Raw genomic sequence first — 14,833 nt, forward strand, 5'->3', positions numbered from 1 at the left:
AAACAGCATGCTCAACGGTTCTGTGCAATAAGTAATTATATAATTGAGAGATATTATATAGTCAAGCGAGAAGATATGTATATTTACATTTCTAAGAAAGCTACAGTTGGAGCTAATACAACTATCCTCTCAAACCGGAAAACAATAGAACAATCTATTAATAATTAAGTCGACAAAGATGTGGCGTAACGAATCAAATCCAACTAAATCTCAGAATATCAATTCTACAAATAGAATAATCGATCCGTTACTGAGAATTTGTAATATACCATAAAATTATATCTGGACATATATTTCTAAAAAAATCCGGATAAAGTGTTAATATATATTTAAAAATAAAGACTATCCACCTATGTTTTTCATTTCTTAGGAAATGAGATTTCTCATGATTTTCTTGAGTATATTATTGTAGATGTAGTGACCCATGTCGATCCTTAACTTTGCCCCCACCCCTATAAAATATTATGTAATACAAAATCTGTAACTTAATCCATGTTTTTTATATTCTACAGGCCAGGTGATAAAATCAGTATTTGTTAAATTGTTATTTATTGATTATACATATGCATTCAAATATTTTTGACAGCACAGGTAACAGGATTATAAGTTTATTTGACGTTGTTTTTTCGAGTCCTGGTTTTGGTATCATTATTACATCTGCTATTTTTTAGGGCGAAGAAAAGTATTCCAGCCTTAATGGCGTTAAATATTATTGCGATAATTTTCATTCATTTTTCCGATAATTTTTAAAATTATTTTCCTGATATTAAGTCAAACTTTGGCGCTGTTAAATATGATTTGTTTTATTTCTTTTACTTTAATTTTTTTAATATTTAGACTCGATTTTCTTTGCATTTATTGTAGTTTCTGTTGCAGGATCATATGGTGTGATTACCTCCTTCAAATGAGCTACAAAGGTATGTACCTTTTTCTTATCACTTCTAGTCCATTTATTGTTTTCGGTTCTAAATGGCGGCGAGTATTTTATAGGTTGCTTTAGCTTCTTTTGTAGCTTTCCACAGCGTGTAGTATTTGCTTTTTGAGGCCGACAAGTTCTTAAAGTAATTTAAATCGTTTTTAGTTTTTTACCGGCTTTATTGAATTTTATATAACCACTTTTTTCTGTTATTTTTTTTTGTAATATTACAGAGGGCTTTATAAGCTGCTATTTGAATTGCTTTTGTTAATTGTTCCATCGTTTGTTGTCAATCAAAGTTTTCCTTGAACAAATCTTAATCTGTTTTATGATTATTTAAGGTCGGAGTTTGTTGTTTGTAGATTAAATTCGTTTGTAATTATACTAGTATCGGAGAATGATATGATGACAGCTCGAAACATAATTTAGCTAGAATTCGTTTTACATCTAAGCCTTTGAAAATGCAAAGGTCAATAAAGTCAGGTAGTTTACCAGTATGTTGGTCATCCTGTGATGATCCATTTCAAGGTGTTCAAATTTTCCACTCCCGCTTTGTACAATGATTTTTAGTCTTGATTCCCAAGCAAGATTTTTGCATTATAATGTCAAAAATGCCAAAAAAACGCAAAGCAAAGTTAAGTTGAGAAAATCGTAAGCGATTTTTTGCCGTTTAAATACATCTTCTTAAAATCATGCATATTATCAAGCATCTGGCACGGACTCACTCTTTTTTATGCAGTGATTTTTAAAACTTTATTTTATTTTTTTAAAAGGGTTCATTAAAATTTTATAAAAATCAGTAAAATTTTCGAGAAATGAGAATTTTTGAGTCGCAATTTTTCTTAAGAATTTTTTTAGAAGAAAAATTAGCACAAACATTAACTTAACTAACAGCGTGTAATTTTATATGCAATTTGAGTGTGCCAAATCTTGATGTACAGTAGAATGCAGTTAAAAATGCTATGGGGGCGTAAGTGTTTTTACGCCCCCACGATTGCTGCGTTAGTTCATGTCACTCTTTTTGCAGAAATAATGTTGATTTAAGTTGTTGGAAAAACTGTAAGCAATTTTTTTGCCATTTAAATATTTCCAATCAATATTAAGAGTTTTCAAAAAAGCATTCAATTTTTTAAACACCATATGCAGTGACTTTTAAAACAATAAAAATAATTCGCCCAATTATTTTTTTATATAAAATAAGGCTTTATGATAATTTAAAAAATCAGAAAATTTTTGATTCGCAATTTTTCTTAAGAAATTTTTAAAAGGAAATATTACCACAAAAATTTACTTTACTAACAGCGTGTAATTTTTACGCAATTTGAGTGTGACAAATCTTGTTGTACAGTAGAATGCAGCTTAAAATGCTAAGGGGCGAAAGTGTTTTTACGCCCCCACGAATACTGCGTTAGTTCATGTCACTCATTTTGCCAAGGTAATGTTGATTTGAGTTGTTGGAAAAATTTTAAGCAATTTTTTTGCCATTTAAATATTTTCAATCAATATTAAGAGTTTTCAAAAAAACATGCATTTTTTAAACATCATATGCAGTGACTTTTACAACAATAAAAATAATTCGCCCAATTATTTTTTTAATATAAAAAAGGCTTTATGATAATTTAATTAAAATTTATGATAATTTAATTAAAATCAGTAAAATTTTCGAGAAATGAAAATTTTTGATTTGCTATTTTTCTTAAGAAAATTTTAAAAGGAAACATAAGCACAAAAATGAGCTTTACTAGCAGCGTGTAATTTTATATGCAATTTAAGTGTGAGAAATCTTGTTGTACAGTAGAATGATGCTTAAATTGCTACGGGGGCGAAAGTCGTACAAAACGCCCCCACGAATACTACGTTAGTTCATGTCTCCCTATTTGCATAGATTTGAGTTGTTGAGAAAATCGTTAGCAACTTTTTACTATTTAAATACTTCCAATCTATATTAAGAGCTTCAAAAAACATGTATTCTTTCAAATATCTGCACAGACCCACCCTTTCTTATGCATACATTTTTAACAAAAAATGGCTTTTTGAAAATTTAAAAAAAATTATTTAAATTTTCTAGAGGAAAAAATTAGAGCAGACTGATTTAAACTCAACTAAGACTTTTTATAGCAAATTATCTAACATTTGTGAGAGAATTAATTTTGGTTTATTACCAAAAATATTCAAGTTTATTATTAAATTTCTGTTGCATATTTTGCCTAATCTGAATCCCAGCTTATGGTAAATATCATAAGCCGCTTTATAGAACAATACAGCGCTTATAAACAATAATTCGTGGCTCGTCCGATAGCCCTATGGTCAGTTGATCCACGCTTAATAAAAACAATACTGACAGTGTGTATTTTTATATGCATATCGAGTGAGAGAAATTTGAAGTGAAGTCGAGAATGTTACGGGGGCGAAAGTGTCTTTACGCCCCCGCGAAGACGGCGCTAGTGCATGTCTCCCTTTTTGGGGGCGTTCGGGACGCGCGCGCGTAAAGTTTTCATTGATTGAAAAGAAAGGTTGAGCGCAGGCGACGCACGCCGTCGTCCCACCCCCGCAAAGCGCCCAGTCCCGGGCCGACGCCCCCGCACGCGCTCCCCCAACCCTTAGTAACTATGATGGTAGCGGCACCCGCGGCCACACCGCAATTCCCTGACGTTTGAACGCCGCTCCCGGAGAGCCTCGCAAGTGACCATGCCCCACTGGAGAGAGACAGCCCCGGCTACCAGGTCAGTGTCTTTTTCTTCCGATTCCGTTGCGGCCCGAAACCTTTGTGTGTGCATGCGTGCGCTCCGAATTCTTGCCGTTGCCAAAATCCATAATACGAGCACACCCCTGCCCGATACATTACCCAAAATCAAACTGCCCCGCGGTCATTAACGTTAGCTTGCATTCTGAACGCAAGCAAGAATCTGTGTCATTTCGTCTTATCATACATATTACTCGCATGTGCTCTAATTTGCTTGTTAGGTTTCTCGTAAGAACGACACTCATTAACGTTTATAGCGCAGCGTGTTTCACTAGCGCCGCGTGACCGAGCCGTGATGTACAGTGAAAAAATTTAAGCTGAAAATGTGATACGAAATTGTGTGGTGCGTGAAATCAGTTATCAGTATATTCAATAAGACGATTTAAATTCAGGACAATATATTTATAAAAAAAAGCAACGTCGATTTGTACACGCCTGCTTTTAAACGCACGTGGAAAAATAGTTTTTGTACAAACAACCAATGTCCGAGCAACTTGCGGTAAAAACGAAAAATATCCAGTTTATGTATTGTGTTTCGAACATTATTAAATGTTAAACTACGTAAACTTTATTTTCTGACAGTTCAAAAAAATACGCGGAGTTATTTATAGACATTTTCCAGTGATGCTTTCATTGAACATGAGTTAATATATTTTCATTAAAATACCTTTTAGTGCAAATTTAATATGACATTTCGCATATCAAGTGTAAATTATTAACTTAAACTTAAATAAAAGTGAATCGATGGATTATTAAATTAAGTAATATTCTTCCGAACAAATAATACGGAAGAGCTTAAAGAGTTAGCAGAGGCACTTCTTGAACTTCGCTTCAATAATAAAGCACGCATGGAATTTCAGACCATGGCATATCTGTCAAGAGATATAAATTCTTAAAAAAAATGCACACTAGGAAGCAATAAAAATGCTGCTAACGTCTTTATTTATTTCATCTTTTCAAACAAGGATTTTACGTAAATCGGTTGAGCCTCAAAGAACCGTAATCCTTATTGTAAACATTGAAATTATACTGTTCCTGTTTCATGTTATAAATACTATCCATTTATAAATATTATATCTTGCTATTTTATTTATATAAAAATGTAGTATAACAAAAATTTGCGGCAATACATATGTATACAGACAGTCCTCGCTTTCGTACATGATTTGTTCCTGGAAATTTGAATATACAAAAGTAGAGCAATGTAAAAAATATTCTCAAATATTTATTTTAGAATAAATACAATATATTACAATTATAAATATAATTAATATGATAATGATCTATTTATTTTATTTAATTTTTTTATTTAGCTTAATAGCTAATTTTTACATCAAACAATTTTTTTTTCCATTTAGAAACACGTTACAGTTTTATTTTAGCTTAGGAATTTATATAAATTCACTACGCCATATCCGTACTCGTTTTCTTATACTTAACTATCCTTAAATTTTCTCTGTTTCTAGTGTTAAATCTATGTACATCTTTATTTCTTATTAAATGCTTTGCCGATTGCATCTCATTTAAAAAATTGTTGATTTATTTTACAGCCCTATTTTTAGTTAATAAATTGTTGACAATTCTTACATAATATGAAAAATATGTGTAGCACTCAAATGCTTAAAGTGTAAAATCGCTAACTTTACTTTTTGCTGAAAATGACTTAGCAATTTCATCTTGTATCTTAAATCCAAATACACAAGATCATTTATTTTCAGTCTATTTAGTTTTTTTGTTTTTACCGTAAAGTTGGCAAAAATGGAATTTAATTTACACTTTAAGCCATTGCTTTTTAAACTATTTTCATTCACGACCCCAGATAAATATAAAATAAAGATATGTAAATGTTTTGTGCTGATTTATGGATTAGGTAACAATATATAATAATATGAAAAAATATAGTTTTAGAATTTGCTTAGAAACAAATTTTAATATGAAAATTAAAAATTGCACAAAAAGTTGTAAAATTGTATTTAATATGTGTCCTATTTTTCATCAAAACTACATTTTTTGCAATAACATTAATAAAAGGTAATATTGAGCAAAATATATGGTGGCTGGTTTATATTATAAGTATACAAAAATTGAAGGGAATAACCGTTTTTAATAAAACGGATGTGCTTTTTTTTACTCCATAACAAATTGGTGCAATATTTGACACTGCTAAATGTAAAATCTCTCCAACTTTTTTAGCGATGAACGAAATCGGGATTTAATATGTGTTAAAGCTGAAAAAGTAATTTCACATAAATATGTGGTGTTGAATGGCAGAACAACACTTGTAAAAAATTCAGTTCTAGTTCAGTCAAGGGCTTTTTTGGAAAATCTAGTTTTAAGTTTGAGCCACTCGAAAGCTCAGCAAATTCCTCTTGAGCTTTATATGGCAGGTGATCAATCTCACTCAAGCCAATCAAAATTTTGAATCCAAGATAACTTTTTGAAATCAATATTTGATATAAAATATTTACTAAACTGTGTTTCTAGCGCTTTTAAGTGACATATAATAATTTTTACGATAAAATTATCGATACTGGAAAACATTTCGAACGAATGTTTTCTACCCTACTTTTTTAAATGTTGATGTTTTTAATAAAACTTTCAATTTTATCATTCAAAGTAAATATATCGCAATTGTTTTCTTGATGAGACAAGTTAAGATCGTTTAATTTCTTAAAAATATCTGACAGATAACGCAGCTTGGATTGCCATAGGTCATTTTGAAAAAAAGCCGCAAGATCGCATTTTTTTCGGTTACAAATATTTCGATTTCGTCCTTTACTAACAATCATCTTCTTAAACTTTGACCTTTTGATATCTATCTTACTTCTGCATGTAATAATAAATTTGTGTAGTGGGAATCCGTATTCTTACAGAAATTTGAAAATAAGCGAATGTTAAGGGAATGGCTCTTAATAAAATTTATAATCTTAACAGCATCCCGAAGCACATCATTCAATTCTCGTGCTATTTTTTTTTTGCTGCAAAGGCCTTTCGATTAATAAGGTAGTGAGTAAAATTTATATGATCATAATGAGCAGCTTGAAAAAATGATTTAAAACATTTAATTTAAATATTTTATATTAAAATCTCGCAACCCATATTTTAAGAAGCCTTGCTTTAAGCCATCGATATGTAATAATTAAAATATGTTGAGGGGTGTTTTCTAACATCAAATTTAATTATTATTTTTATTGTTGTAACATCATTGAGAGTACACAAAAAAAATTGCAAATTTTTAAAACAGATTAAAAAAATGTTAATCAATGATTTTTTCAAAATAAAAATTGGCAAATGTTAGGCTAAATTGTCTGGTACTTGAAGGGTTATGCAGTATTTACGTTTGTTATGTTCTATAATATTTATATACAAATTTAAATAATGTTACTTTTAACATGATAAATCTTTCGAAAATAAATATAATTAAAATATAATTATATAAAAAAATCACGTTTTAATCACAAAAATATCGGAATCATATAAATATGTTTTAAAAAAAATATGTCACATTTCGGATAATCGTAACTGACAAAAAATAATGAATAATATATTTTAATAGAATAAATTGTGCGAGTGGTTCTCATGGCCTCTGGTATAAAAATTTAGGAGGCATCCAAAAGCGGTTGATCAAAGACGATATTTTGTCAAAGACGATGTTGGCCTAGATTTATTGCTTCAAAAGAAAAAAATATACAAAAGTGTTTTAATTAAAATAATTTTAATTAAAATACTAAATATATCGAAACATTAGTTGCAGGGGTTTTCAGGTGCTTTGGTTTTGTTAATCAATTAACATTTTGCGAACGGTATTCGATTTTTTTTCTATTGGTAATACCTGTATTATTGCAACCTTAATATATATTTATAAATTATCCTGCGTACTTAAGATATACGCTTTCCATTGAGATCGTATTATTCTATTATGTTAAAAAATTCGTTCGTATTTTTAACGGTCAAAGTTTTAACAATGGTTTTATCGTCAGCTTCTTCATCACCTTGTTTTTGATTTTGTACCTTATCTAATTATTGTAATCCAATTAAGTCTTCATTTGATAAAGGTGCTGAATGAGATTCAATTAATTCATTAACAACTTCGTTGTTGACATCCAAGTTTAATTCATTCATTGATTAACTATTTCAGCTTAGTGATAGTTTCAGGAATTCCTTAGACATTTCCAAGAACCTTTCATTGTTGATTTTTTATTTTTGACTACTGCGTCTCAAAAATTATATCTGTACTTCATTTCCTTCTTTGTTAATTGTTTTGATTGACTGGCTAATTATTTTTCTTTTATAGTACAGATTAAAAGTAGTTATTAATGTTTGATTCATCGGTTGTATTGGGAAGATGAAACACAAAATTTATTTGGGGGTATAAATTCTGCAATTATTAATTATTTTTTACAATATTTTTTAACAACCGGTACAAAGAAAAGATTAAAACATTAATAAAAAAGTTTTTTAGTGACCCATTATACAATTTCCAGATTTTTTTATATTTATTTTTCAGCGTCCTAGGATTTTCTGCTTGTTAATTTAAAATCAACAGCTAAATTTTTACCTCAGCTAAGTTTATGTCCAGAGGCAACAGAATCATCATTTGACAAGTATGTACGCGCTGGCATATTTTATCAAAACAGGTAGTTTTAACTACATTTAATATAAGATAATAATTTCCATCTGTGATGATATTAGAGAAGCTGGAAATAAATTCATAAGCGCTTTATCTGCACTGGCATTAGGGTTCTCAATCGAATATTAATATAACTCCCTCTATTTGAAACTATATAATATTCGTAAAATAACATTTTATACTATCTCAAATGAAATTAAAATAAAATCTTAGAATGAAACAATTTGTATACTTTTTTGCTAGTGTCGCTCTAAAATTCATGATTATTTATGCGCCAAAATGCGAGACAATAAGACGCTTCTTTTTAACAAAAAAATGCTTCTTACGCATCTGAAAAACATTTAAAAAAACATTTTAACGTTTGTCCCTGCTATGACCGAAATTCGCAGAATTCGTTCTTTGAAAGAAATAAAATATTGGAAAGGCCCACTTTTTATAATCGTTTAACGCTTATCTCAAAAACAGGTGTGCGTCGCAAATTTTTGTGACTTCGTATTATGTTTTTATATTTGTTGTTTTAAGACTCACAAATTCGATCGCGATTAATTTAATTCGAGTTATTTAACTAATATGCAAATTTGCATGAATCCGATCTTTATGTAAATCAAATTCGTTTCAAAACATTATCAATTATTGTATTTACAATAAATTCGATAAAATTATGTATTTAGAATGTTTTATATTTTTTTCTAAATTAATTAAAACGCAGTTGATCTTAATTCTAGTGGTTTGAAGATGCTGAAATAGTATGCAATTATAGCCCGAGTATATTTATTTTGACACCCTCTTTGCTCAGTAACTCATACAGTATTATGTTTTGTATTTGTCATAAAATTAAAAAGATCAACATTAATAAATAATGTTTAAATGATTAAATAAATTAATATCGATAATTCCCGAGATTACGAATTTATTAAAATACTAAGTCCATTCTATATTTATTAGCTTAAAAATAATTGAGAACCCTAACTAGCAGCTTCCTCAGTAAATTTAACTTATGTAAATAATCTCTCATTTTGAATTTGTCAAACCAGCAGTTACTTGTACGAAATTCGGTATCAGAATCTTCTTTTAATTTATTTTTTTGATCTTTATAAATATAAGCTTAAGGTTTTGATTGAATAATCAATATAATTACAGGGATATCCCTTTGACGTTGATCTTTTATCCATATTGTGAGAGATAATTTCTTTTCGTCCATTATAATATTATGTTTTTTCGAAACAATTTTCGATGAGAGGTTTTTACATATTCTTTGATTTTAGTTGTGTTTTTAAACAGCTTAAATTGAACAAACTATCAATTAAAGCAAAAGATTCAATGCTTTTAGAACGCTTAATTATGTCCATCTTTGTTTCAATCAAGTTTATGATATATTAATTTTATGATATTTACAAAATTGAAATTTTTATTCTTTATCTATGCATCATGGTATTAAAAGCTTGTATTGCTTGTCGTCGAATGACTGAGCAGCAATAAATATGTGTAATTTAAAAATCTCTATTTACAACCCATGAGTCATTGTTATTTTTTATCTACTGGCATTGTAAATTTAGGGTTACTAATGAGCATCACCGATTTGACTACTGTTAACAAACACCAAAAGAATATTAGAAATATTGTTGATTAAAATAAGTTAAACAGTTTTTTCAAATGTAAGAAAAAAATGAAAAGACCCATGAGTCAGAATTGTAATTGACTTTTGTATGTAGTAGTGAATCTTATGTGTGCTATATTATATTGTAGACAATTTATAAAATTATGTAGGTTATTCACCATGAGTATTTGCATAAAATGAATTTATATATTTATTTATGATTTTGGGAGGAGCCAAATCTATGCCACTTGTATTCTACAAATATTGCCACAATAATAAAAAACTAGAAAAGTTGTATTTGTAAAGAAAGTAACAAATATTTTAGAATTATTTTTATAATGTTATGATTATTTTTTCCTAATTTTTATATGTATATTTATATAAATATATATATACCTTTATTTCAATCATATAAATAATTTTGCAAACATACTATACATGTTACTGATTTATAACAATTTCGTGTTTACAATTTGTTATTAGCTACAATTTTATAAAAATTAGAATATAAAATATAACGTTTGTGATTTTAATTTTAGGAAAAAAACTAAAACCGTTTTACAATTCAAGCGAAAAAAATAAGTTTAACAATTTAAGTATATTTTATTAGAGAACTAGAACTACTGATATATTGTCTTTAATCTCTAAAGCAAATTGTACTTTGGCATTTAGGGCTTGTATTTAAATTTAAAGTTGTTTTTGATCGTAGTCACCGATACACGAGATTAGTGTGGTTTTGCGAGATATATTTATATTATTTTTTGGTATGAAATTAAGTGTTCTTTAATTGTTGGTACTTGAAGGCTAATCTGCATTTTTTAAGATAAAAATAAAGTTATGTATTATATAGTATTTTGGATGAGTTAGATTTAGGTTAGTATTCTTCAGGATTTTCTTTTGGTTTTTGCTAGACATTTCCTTGTTTGTTTGGTGTTTTTAAATGAAAATCATGTATTCGTGTAAGAGAAAATTTCTCTTCTTCATAACTGGATGCAGCAATTTTTAATTTCTGTAAATCACATTTTTGGCACGTATCTTTACAAGGAGAATGAAAGTTTAAGTTCTAATTATTAACGTATCATATACTTACATTTCTCTAAATAAAAGCCATACATTTTTTTAATATATGAATCAGAAATAAATATTTTCGAACTGAAGTGTGATGAGATCTGGTATAGTGGCTTTCATTTGCTGGAAAACTTAAAATGTGTTCATTTATAACATTTTATCATCACCGGTTTTCCGAGATGATCTATTTTACACCTTTTGGTATTTAAAGTCCGAGAAAATCGTATCTAAGTAACTTATAAAAAATCTTACAATCAGCACCTTTTGAATTTAGTGTTTAAAAAATTTTTTTGGACGACTTTATTTTATTATTTGTTAATGTACTGTACATTTTAAAGTAAATTTTGCTTTGGAATTTTTTTCAGTTCCCCAATTTGTTCAAAATTAAATTTTCTAGAAGAGATTGAAAGATTTTTTTGAGCAGAAAAATTCTTGTTTTTAAAAACTTTAACTGTAAGTTTTGTAGTGTATTCTTTGCCGTTCTTAGTTATGTTCATTTTATGTTTTCTATTTTTTTTTCATTTTCTCTGACTCCATGTCTGAGATTTTTGTATTTTTATAAAAAACGCTTACAGGGAAATCTTGGTGAGATTCATCGGAAAAGTCTGTCTGAGATTCTGAAATATAAGCACTCTAAGGTTATTCTATATCTTGATAAAAACACAATAATTTCACATGTTTTATTAAAATTCTAATATGGGCCAATATTCGTTTTCATTTATGAAATGAATACCTTCCATTCTGAAATATAAGAAGCACTTCAAGATCATTTGTCTCTCAATTTTGCACAGTTACTTGGAAACATTTTTCGCTGCCTTGACGACGAACGTAATGCGCCGATATATGGCTTATATAAATTAATTTTAATTTCATCAGAGTGCCCCCCAATTTATTTAAATCCAAAACTTTTGAATAATTATAACCATTTTTCACCTGTCACGTATAAGAGTGGTCCACATTTATTTATTTAATAAAATCACATTCGTAGAATTATTTGCTTTATCAATGGTAGTTATTTTAAACATTTACTCGATTTTTAACAAACTTTGACATTTTAACTGAAGATTGTTTATAACAAACACGCTGTAAAATATCTAATCTATAATCTTATTAAATAATATACAATACCCTAATGGTTTTTTACGATTCATTGTATTTTTAACTAAAAAATAATAAAGACATACTCCTGAATATGTAATAAATTCTTATATTACAATTATATCTTAATTAAACTCTTATGACTTCTATAAATAAATCGTTGTTTTGCACGCTACTGGTATGATTAAAAATAATTTATATAGATTATTCCTATTTATATAAAAATATTTAAAAAGTACAAAATTAAAAAAATATTGATAGGACGATTTCTGATATTGAACAAATTTTCATTGTCTTTTGAGTTCAACTTTTCTTCATAATAGTTGCTCAAGAATAAGTACATAATGAAAATTATACCGTTGATTTTAAAATCACAAAATATATTTCTAACGAACTTATTTACTACATTTTTTTGGTGTCACTTTATTTAATGTGATTCTTGTGTTATCTTTGTGCCGGATAAAATCTATCAAGTTTATTGATATTGAGTTGCAATATTGTAAGCGACAAACGAAGTACGCTTCTATTCACAACATCAATACTGTTATGAGCTTTTGAGAGGAGATGCATAATTTGAATAAATCCAGATTCAACGAGATGAGCTATAGAAAATGCACTGAAATGAAAAACTTGCTCTCTTCTAGAGCTGTGAAAATGTACTTGTCGTTTCCGTGCTTTGTTGTCGAAAAATACGATCTCAAAGTATACTTGATTTAATGAAATTTATTACAATATTAAGACTATATATTACGCCGTATATGGAAATGTATTTTGCATAATATTTTTCAGATATGCGATAAGTCCTCGATATTTGCCAATCTTTGAAGCAGCCTCATCGGTTACACAAGCTAGTATATTTTCAAGCGGGATATTTTTCTTCATAATATTTTTTTCTTCCCTTTAATTTATCGGTTCAGTTTTAAGCTATCTGATAAAAGAGAATTTTTAAATGCCTTTGTCGTTATCTCGAAATCTAACATATGCCATTAGTAGGAATTTATTATAACGTATATACGATTCACATATTTGCAAGGCGAACTTATGCCTCTATATTGAATAATTGCTCAAAGTAATTACTTGGGTAAGTTTCGGCAATAGTATGTTATTTTGTGACTTTTGCAATTTACTGTTAAGTCTTATTAAGAGCAATTGAAGCATTGTCAATTTTTGTTAAATGCTTATTATACAGTTTTCTTGACTTAAAATAATCTTGAAGCTTTTTAAGGTATTCAACTGGTTCATCTTTATTGTATTTATATATAGTTTCCAAACGTTTTCGTAACTTGCAAGTTTGCATGCTATTGTTTGTTATTATATACATATATAATTAACACACAACTTAATATACGTAAAATCCATGCGTAAGATAATCGATAATATTGTCGACATTTTTTATAAGATTCAATACTCACGGGTAATTAAAAATATTTTTTAATAAATGTAATACATAACTACAAATAAGTATTATCCACTAGATTTTTTAGTCTTGAAATCAGTGATATTTTATTTAAAAATAATGATGAATTAATAAATGTTACTTTGCAGATAAATCAGTTTTTAACGATAGACTGTTTTTATAAAGATAAATTATCATAACAATTGTTTTAACTTTGTTAAAGAGATTTGGGGATTAAAATTTTATAATCTTATGCTGTCTTTCGTCTGAAATATTATTAACATAGCATTAAATGCTTTCATATGTATTTATTAAATGGTCAATCAAACAATTTGTTGTAATAGCAATTTAATACTGAAAATTCACATACAAATTTCGGTCCACCGCACTTTATTGTATATTAATTACAGTACGGTTTTATGATCGTATTATATGAGTGAATGATTTTAACGAATCATTTTCCAGAATTTAAAATTTTGTTGTATACATATGGTGAAATTTATTCACTCAAACATTAGCAATGTAATCAGTTATAAAATTTGTATTTTTTTGCTAGCATATAGTAACACAACTATATGTATGTGGTATATTTAGAAAGTTAAAATTCAAAGCTCGGAAAATATTTGTTTTCAGATTAAACCCAGTGATTTTGGTTGAACCTGTGAACGAGTTTCATGAATCCTTTTAAAAGTCACGGAAGTCTTACGTATGCTCCTTTTCCGCGCGTGAAATTTCCATCTTTGAATAACTATTTCTATTATATTATTCAGATACTACCAAAAATTGTTTTTTAATCTCATCATTGTCAAATAGATATTTATTTTTTTAATGACTTCCATTCACAATTATTATTGTAAAATCGGTTTGCTTTTTAATTTTTTAATATGGTTTCTTAGATTTTATTTTATAGTTTATATTATTGCTATTAAATATTTTTATGGAAGAAAAATAAAACACGAAAAAAATGCACTTGCAGGAATAATTAATTACCACTGGAAACATAATGTCAATTAAGTTATGCAGATGCTAAAAATATGGTTTAATAGCTTTGTATCTATACTATATGATTTTTTTAAATTATTTAATTATTTCGGCGTAGTTTTCTTTACCACTGCATCTCTATCATTAAGATGTTTTATTACATTTAGTGTCATTCTTTTTTATTTAAGCATTTTAAATAGTTTAAAAAAAATTGGTACTACTTTAATCTTCTTGAAATATAGTGCTTTATTATTTGCACAAAAATCTTTGAATCCCAATATTAGCTTTCGTCCACTCGTTCCTTATAACTAGATCCATTAACGTTTTATTTATGCAGCCCTTAAATTTTATCATTCGATCGTTGAAAAAATAGAGTTCACTTCGTCCAGGCATCTATAAGTAAA

The 14,833-nt window shown here is 28.1% G+C and overlaps 1 protein-coding gene across 2 annotated transcripts in view; it reads left to right on the forward strand.

Annotated features, from left to right (window-relative positions):
• Positions 1-3,518: 3,518 nt before the first annotated feature.
• LOC148234468 (protein SCAI) overlaps positions 3,519-14,833 on the forward strand; it is a 90,940-nt gene continuing 79,625 nt past the window's right edge. The window contains exon 1 of one of the 2 annotated variants that reach the window (XM_088187709.1): positions 3,519-3,639. The gene's annotated coding sequence lies outside the window, so the exon portion shown is untranslated. The remainder of the gene's footprint in view (positions 3,640-14,833) is intronic. The other variant, XM_088187708.1, reaches the window with a different exon arrangement.

This window comes from Plectrocnemia conspersa, unplaced genomic scaffold, assembly GCF_051122295.1.
Source record: "Plectrocnemia conspersa isolate PC_06_02 unplaced genomic scaffold, ASM5112229v1 ptg000006l, whole genome shotgun sequence".
NCBI lineage: Eukaryota > Metazoa > Arthropoda > Insecta > Trichoptera > Polycentropodidae > Plectrocnemia > Plectrocnemia conspersa.